The sequence below is a fragment of the Palaemon carinicauda genome, chromosome 39 (genome assembly GCF_036898095.1).
Source record: "Palaemon carinicauda isolate YSFRI2023 chromosome 39, ASM3689809v2, whole genome shotgun sequence".
In the NCBI taxonomy this organism is placed as follows: Eukaryota; Metazoa; Arthropoda; class Malacostraca; order Decapoda; family Palaemonidae; genus Palaemon; species Palaemon carinicauda.
This window is the reverse complement of record NC_090763.1, coordinates 5,886,927-5,895,246: the sequence shown is the minus strand read 5'-3', so window position 1 is coordinate 5,895,246 and position 8,320 is coordinate 5,886,927.

Sequence of the window (8,320 nt, the reverse complement as noted above, 5' to 3'; positions counted from 1 at the left end):
CAGTAAGTCTGGTTCAAAGAGGGACAGAACAACAGAGTTTTTTAGTCTGAGTCTGTGTTTGTCTGGCTTGGGGTAGAGTCTCCCTCGCTGGCCTGACACAGACAGAGGTGGCTCAGCCTCCTCAGGTCACTACCGAAGGTTTCTGTGGATATGATTCCTTCTTTTGTGATCTACCAGACTAGTCCTTGTTGCTGTTCTCGGGTGAGGATAAGTTTCTTTTCCTGGGAGTAGCAACACCTTCCTTGCTTTGGTGCTCTGGGAGCTGGCAAGTATTGCTGGCCTCCCCCCTTGGATCTCCCTTAGGCTAAGATGAGTTTCTTGGCTGCGGGTGATCCGTTACTAAAGCAAGGTTGGTAGGACCCTCTTTTGTCCTTTCCCCCTCTATCTCCGTAATGGCCTAGCCATTACAGTACTGTACGTCATTCTACATCTGGACATAGAATAGGTTAGGATGTGGAATTGACTCATCCCCTTGCCGGCCGGTAGAGCTGCCGGCCGGCAAGGGTCTTCTATTTTGAGTGCTGCCCGGACCTCCCTTGGTCCCTCATCCATGCCTGCCTGTAGAGCCAGATGGTATTAGTCAGGAAGCCTGAATTAGATTCTCCCCTTCCTTATATGCAATCTTTCGGATTGCCGGGCTTGGAGGTAGTGTACACTCTTATCCCGGCATCCATCCTGTTTTTCTTCTAGTGCTGTACCCGACCCGGCTGCCGGCCAATGAGGCCGGCAGCCGGGCGGTTGTAGTCCTCTGGTTCTTTTGCTGCTGGCTGGCATCGGTCCTGTACCTTTGCCGGCCGGCTAATGTCAGCCCTTATCTGCCGGTCACCAAGAGTGTGGCCGGCAGCCGGGTACTACCTTGTGTAGTTGCCGGCCGGCAGTCATTGCCGGCCGACATTGGCTGTTGCCGGACGGCAGTTGCTGCCGGCCGGCACATGCATTTGAACCAGAGTTCTGCCGCCTTATAGCTGTTAAGTAGTATACTTTAAAGCTAGTTATGGTGTGTGCCAGCCGGCACGTATCCTCCTATACTGTACCAGTATTCTTCAGTATAACATATACAGTAAGAAGAAAACTATAGTATGGGTTTTGGTACAGCACTGTGTGTTCTAACACTTTTGTGTTTTCTTGCACAGTCCTTTGCTGTTGCCCTACAGATAGGAAAGTGAGTTCTTTCCTGTCTATTATCCAGGATTTTAAAATCATTGCTTAGGTGTGAGCTTCACCTGTTTCCTCTGGAAACTTTGCATTGGTTACTCTAGAAGAGATTAACCATTTGATTTTATTATCTGGAAGGCTGCAACAATGGGTTGTGAGGGAAACACAAGTGTGTGTCTTTCCTTTCTGAATTGTTATGCTATACTATGCATATCCAGTGATACATAGTTCACTTGATACTCACGGAAATTTCTTCTCTTTACAGGAGGACCCTCCGAAGTGCGGAAATGTTTTCTGCAACGTCCGCAGCAAGAACCTCTGCGGACATGAGTTTTGTAGGAGACACGCAGCATGCGCTGTCTCCAAGGATGATCTCCAGTATTGGGACCCTCAGGTATGTACTGTGTGCACTAACCTGATTACTGAGGCCTTTGATTCCCCTAGGACGGCGGAATCAAGGGATATAGCAAGGGAGAAGCTTTGTACCTGGGTAAGGGGCTTCCAAAAGAACACCTCTGGCCCTTATCTTCCAAGTGAGAAGATGAGGGCGTATCTTTTCCCTAAGGCATCAGCTGATGCAGTGATTCCCCAGCCTCAAGAGGAGATCCCCCAAAGTCAGATCCAGGTGGATGCTGAAGTCGCGGTCGCGATGCAAGACATCCAGTTAGATGACAGGATGTCTGACGTGTACGAGCGTTTGGCAGAAGACCTCCTGGCAGAAGGCCAGGATGAAGTTCAAGCCCCGGACGTCGTAGAGGAAGAGGTCGACGAGGTGTCGGCTACTCCGGTTCAGATTCCGGAGCCTATTCCCTCAACATCGGCCGGTCTCCCAGTAGAGCTGGGACAGGCCCTCTCTTCTATTGTTGGAATGATCCAACAAATGCAGAAGGAGAATCAGGAGAAGGCGGCTGCTATGGAACTGCGGATGCAGTGCCTTGCAGAATCGCATGGGCCCCAGAAAAGGCTCAATGTGAAAGACCTTCCCTTGTGCTCAGATGCTAACCCATGGAGGTATGCTGAGCACATGCCGATGACGACTGGAAAGATCGTCATCTCGGATAAGCTGGGCTCAGTTCCCCTAGAGGAGGTGGAATTCTGGCCCAGCAAGGCATCATATCCGGACTGTTATGTCCGGCTGAGAAAGGAACCAGCTTCAAAGGAGGAGACAGAGCCGAAGGAGGTCATAGTGATGGACCATGCTAAGGCTCAAGCTCTACTTTCATCCTCGATGAAAGAGAGGGGCTTCTCTAACTCGAAGGTAGCTGCATTGAGCAAGAAGCTCCCTTCCTTTGTGTCCTCTCCTTCCCCTTTTTACAGAAAGGGTTTGCGGCTGTCCTAAAAGCAGTCGAGGCCGGCAAGCCTTGCCCCTCCCTGGAGGAGTGTAAACCCTTGTCGCTGGCCCTGCCTATGGACCACAAAGACTGGAAGGACGTCCATCTGACGTTCTCAGTGGGAAAGTTGGAGGCTGATATTGCCGGACGGCAATTCGGCGAGGACCTCCCCAAGCTGTCTGACTTTCTTTTGCGAAGAGAGTTCGAGACAAAAGAAAGACTGGCTGCCTCAATGTCTCTTCAGACTACTCTTGAGACGATGGCAAGTGACCCCAAGGTCCATGAAATGTTCATGGTGGTGGCTAAGACTCACCTGGCCACAGTGACGAAGGACCTTTATGGCTTCGTCAAGGCGAGGAGAGCTTGTAGGGAGTTCGTGTTCACCGGGGCTACGGTGAGGCACGAGCCAAGGAAATTAATCTCCTCCAACATTTGGGGAAAAGACCTTTTCCCTACCGATTTGGTCAAAGAAGTTGTTGATAAGGCCGCCGTGGAGAATAGAAACCTTCTCCAGAAGTGGGGCCTGGCTATCAAAAGAAAGTCTTCCCCGGATGAGGGTCCTCAACCAAAGAGGAAGACTATGAGGACTAGGCTACCGTCTCGGCCAGCCAAGCCCTCTAGACAGCAACAGCAACTGCAATTGCCATTGCCTACAGTGCCCCAGATGGTGGCACAAACCCCGACCACTTTTCAGTGGGTACCCCAGGCTGTGTCGACACAGTCCACGGCATTCACCCCAACGTTCGAAGGACAGTCTTCTTCCTTTCCAGCAAAGCCTAGAGGAGCAGCCAGAGGCTCGTCTAGGCGCCCCTCAAGGGGAAGGGGATTCAGGGGTGGTCGTGGTCAGGGAGACAAGACCTCAGGACGGCAGTCCAAGTGAAATGATACTGGTAGGAGGGAGACTGCTGAAATTTTGGGATCGATGGACCTTCGATCCCCGGGCCCACAGCCTACTCAAGAATGGACTGGGCTGGAGCTGGTACAGCACTCCACTCCCGTGCCTTCGGTTTTTCCAACACTCCACCCCCGTTCTGGAGGAGTACGTTCAAGAACTGTTGGAGAAAAATGTGATCCGAAAGGTGAAGTCCATCAAATTCCAAGGGAGGCTGTTTTGTGTTCCCAAGAAAGACTCGGAAAAGCTCAGAGTCATTCTGGACTTGTCGCCACTCAACAAGTTCATAGTGAATTGCAAATTCAAAATGCTAACACTGCAACACATAAGGACCTTACTGCCCAAGAGGGCATACTCAGTCTCTATAGACTTGTCAGACGCCTATTGGCACATCCCAATCAGCCGTCGACTCTCCCCCTACCTAGGGTTCAGGCTACAACGGAGACTATACGCCTTCAGAGCCATGCCATTCGGGCTAAACATAGCCCCAAGGATTTTCACGAAGCTTGCGAGCGCAGGTCTCAAACAATTACGCCTAAAGGGAATTCAGGTAGTAGCCTACCTGGACGACTGGCTGGTGTGGGCAGCATCCGAGACAGAATGCTTGCAAGCTTCCAGTCAAGTGATCCAGTTCCTAGAGTACCTAGGCTTCAAGATCAACAGAAAAAAGTCTCGACTTTCTCCATCTCAAAAGTTCCAGTGGCTGGGAATCCACTGGGACCTTTTGTCACACCGTTTCTCCATCCCGGCGAAGAAAAGGAAGGAGATAGCGGGTTCTGTCAAGAGACTTCTAGATTCCGAAAGGATATCAAGACGCGAACAGGAGAGGGTACTAGGCTCTCTCCAGTTTGCTTCGGTGACAGACCCAGTGCTAAGAGCACAGCTAAAGGATGCAACCGGAGTTTGGAGAAGTTACGCATCAAACGCGCGAAGAGATCTGAGAAGACCAGTGCCGCCTCGGCTACGTACTCTTCTCAGGCCTTGGTCCCAAGCCAGACATCTAAAGAAGTCGGTTCTTCTTCAGCCACCTCCCCCGTCGATGACGATTCACTCAGACGCCTCAAAGGAGGGATGGGGAGGTCACTCTCATCGGAAAAAAGTCCAGGGGACTTGGTCCAAGCTATTCAGGACCTTTCACATAAACTTTCTAGAAGCTATGGCAGTGCTCCTTACCTTAAAGAAAGTCTCCCCGCATCACTCGATCCACATAAGATTGGTGATGGACAGCGAGGTAGTTGTGAGATGCTTGAATCGACAAGGGTCGAGGTCACCACCTCTCAACCAGGTGATGTTGGCCATTTTCCGATTGGCGGAAAAGAAGAAGTGGTACCTGTCGGCAGTTCACCTTCAAGGAGTCCGCAACGTGACAGCGGTCGCTCTATCCAGGTTCACACCGATAGAGTCGGAATGGTCCTTAGACGCAGGATCATTCTCCTTCATTCTGAATCAAGTCCCATAACTGCAAATAGACCTCTTTGCGACGAAAGACAACAAGAAGTTGCCCCTGTACGTGTCCCCGTACGAGGACCCCTTAGCGGAAGCAGTGGACGCGATGTCCCTCGACTGGAACAGATGGTCCAGGATTTATCTGTTCCCCCCTCACAACCTTCTGTTGAGGGTCCTCAACAAACTGAGATCCTTCAAGGGGGTATCGGCAATAGTGGCCCACAAGTGGCCGAACAGCGTGTGGTTCCCCTTGGCATTTGAACTACAGCTGAAGTTTGTGCCGCTACCACATCCAGTTCTGACCCAGCGAGTCCAGAAGTCGACTGTCTGCGCTTCATTACAGAAAACCCGGACCCTGCAGCTCATGATTTTCTCTCCCTTGCGGTGAGAAAGCGTTTCGGGATTTCGAAAGCCAGCATAGACTTCCTAGAGGAATATAAGTGCAAATCTACTAGAAGGCAATATGAGTCATCTTGGAGAAAATGGGTGGCCTTTGTCAAGGCGAAGAGTCCGCAGGAGATCTCGACAGACTTCTGCTTATCCTTCTTCATCCACCTCCATGGTCAAGGGTTGGCAGCTAACACGATTTCAGTGTGTAAGTCTGCTTTGACGAGACCCATTCTATATGCCTTCCAGGTCGACTTAGGTAACGAGATCTTTAATAAAGTTCCGAAAGCCTGCGCTAGGCTAAGACCTTCAGCACCTCCAAAGCCCATTTCATGGTCTTTAGACAAAGTTCTTCATTTCGCTTCTCTGTTGAGCAATGAAGAATGTGCGTTAAAGGATTTGACACAAAAAGTTATTTTCCTATTTGCACTCGCGTCCGGGGCCAGGGTTAGTGAGATCGTAGCCCTCTCGAGAGAGGCAGGTCGTGTTCAGTTCCTGGATGGGGGGGAACTGAACCTGTTTCCGGATCCTACGTTTCTCGCCAAGAATGAGTTACCCACCAACAGGTGGGGTCCCTGGAGAATCTGCCCTCTGAAAGAAGATGCATCTCTATGTCCAGTAGAATGCCTAAAGGTCTATCTTCGTAGAACTTCAGACTTCAAGGGTGGTCAACTATTCAGGGGAGAAACATCAGGCTCAAATTTATCTCTGAATCAACTCAGAGAAAAAATCACATATTTTATTCGCAGAGCGGATCCTGACAGTACACCCGCAGGTCACGATCCGAGGAAAGTTGCCTCATCCTTAAATTTCTTTAATTGTATGGACTTTGAACATCTCCGTTCATACACTGGCTGGAAGTCTTTCAGAGTGTTCTTTCGCCACTATGCGAAGCAAGTAGAGGAACTAAAGAGATCTGTGGTAGCAGTGGGTCGCGTTGTTAACCCTACTGTTTAACTCTGCGAGGAACAGTGGCTTTAATTGAGACAATTAAGTCCAGGGTGAGTGTGTAGGTACATACTGTACTACAAACTAAATGAGGGCACCGAGTGCCCATATAGACTGTTCCATTTCCAAAGGTGAACCTAGCATAAGTGCAGACATGTGTGCCGAGCGTTTCTAACGCTAATGTGATTGATTTGTAATACAGACTTGTATGACTTGATACCTCGGTATCTTAAAAAAGTGGCATTTGATGTTTTTTCTTTCAGATAAACAAGTTCTGTTTACTATCATACTTATGCTTAAAGTTTTGGGTTATTCTCTTTTTTTATACATATATATAATTGTTGTTAACCTGTCTATTTATTGTCTGTCAATAAACTTGTTCTTGAGAACCTTGCGTCTCTTTCACCTGTGTCAATTTATTGGTATAATTGAGCATTTATTCTATGTACCTTATCTGGGATAATTCTGATAGAATTGTTCCTTTATGCAAGCTATGTTGCATTGGTTTATGATTCCCTTAACGGGAGGACTCCGTCCCATGAGGGGACGAGGGCAGTTTTACTAGTTTCCTCCTATGCGGATATAAACCTTTGTCCAATACAAGTATTGTGCGGATAACTGGTCGATATTTCATATTGACGCAGTGGTTCTTTACAAACTATGCTTTACTTAATATAGGGTGAGACCACTATATTAGCTTGCTGGGTAGTCATACATAGGTATATGTACTCTTCGAGACTTTTCCAGAGTCTAGTAGGACTCTTCCCTGTAGGGGGCAGGAAGCTCTAACATGGTTTATAGTTAGTTGAAAAGATGTATAACGGTAACATCTTAGGTCTCTAGGTCTAGTCGACCGGGAAAAATTACCTCCGGGGAGTACGGCACGTTCTGAGAATCCACAGATACAGTAATGCTCTGGTATACTTCCATCAGGACGACATGGCTTGAGCCCAAAAAACGGATTTTGAGCGAAGCGAAAAATCTATTTTTGGGTGAGATGGCCATGTCGTCCTGATGGACCCGCCCTTGCCTTTCTAAGAAAGGGCTGTAGGACCTCTCCCTACATACAGTATCTGTAGCACCTCGTGTACGCTACAAGGAATACAGATGGCGCCAGGATTGGCGCCAGGCACGCTTACGAAACGGGAGATAGGGAGCCTTGGGAGCGGCTCCCCCTTTTTCTTTCCCGAATTCGTTTCTTGCCAATTGCCCCCTGCGAGACGAAATCTCTGTTCAGGGTGCAGATTGCCATGTTGCGTGTCAAGAATACGTCCTCTGATATGTCGCGATATCCCTTTCAGGAGGGATATTCGCTCTAGGAGTTAGAATTCTGGTACCTTAAGGTAAATTCTCTGGGAATATCGCCGTAGTTGTAATATACCCTAGGAAGCTACCCTATAGGAACTTCCATCAGGACGACATGGCCATCTCACCCAAAAATAGATTTTTCGCTTCGCTCAAAATCCGTTTATTGTTAAAATTGTTCTTTAAAGTCTTACTGAGAATCCCTTTTGGAAGGAGATGAGAGAGAGAGAGAGAGAGAGAGAGAGAGAGAGAGAGAGAGAGAGAGAGAGAGAGGTGGAGACACATAATCCCGATCAATTTAAATAGATATGATAAAGTTAATTTGCTGTCTTTGTTGAAGTTCAAAAACGTATTCTTTTATTGTGGTTTCAGATTGTCTGGCCCTTACAGCCGGGTACGGGCTCTTGCACACTTACAGCCCATAGGTGTTTGTTGGTTTTTTTCTTTTAGGCAATTTAGGATGTGGGATAATCTGCAATGTTTATTTGTATGTGGTTTGGGTTAGGATATGGGTTAAGGATGATCAGCAACTTTTATTTTGTAGGTGGTTTAGGATAGGATATGAGTCAAGGATAATCAGCAACTTTGCATTTCTTATTTTTAGAGGCATCCCAGCCTCATTTAAGTCAAAGGAAAAGGAAGAAGGTGACAGAGGGGAGGAGGTATCCTCCCCAAGAGAGCCCATTGGCTCCCGTCGTTCAGTTGAAGAGAAAGAGGTACAGCAGTATGTCCCGATGAGTAGAAGGGCTCGGGAAGGAGTTGGTAAAGGTTTAATTAGAGATATTGGTATAGAAGGAGTGAAAAAAACTTCCTTAGTAGCTTGAGCTTAAGTTTTTAGGATGAACAATAGTATGAA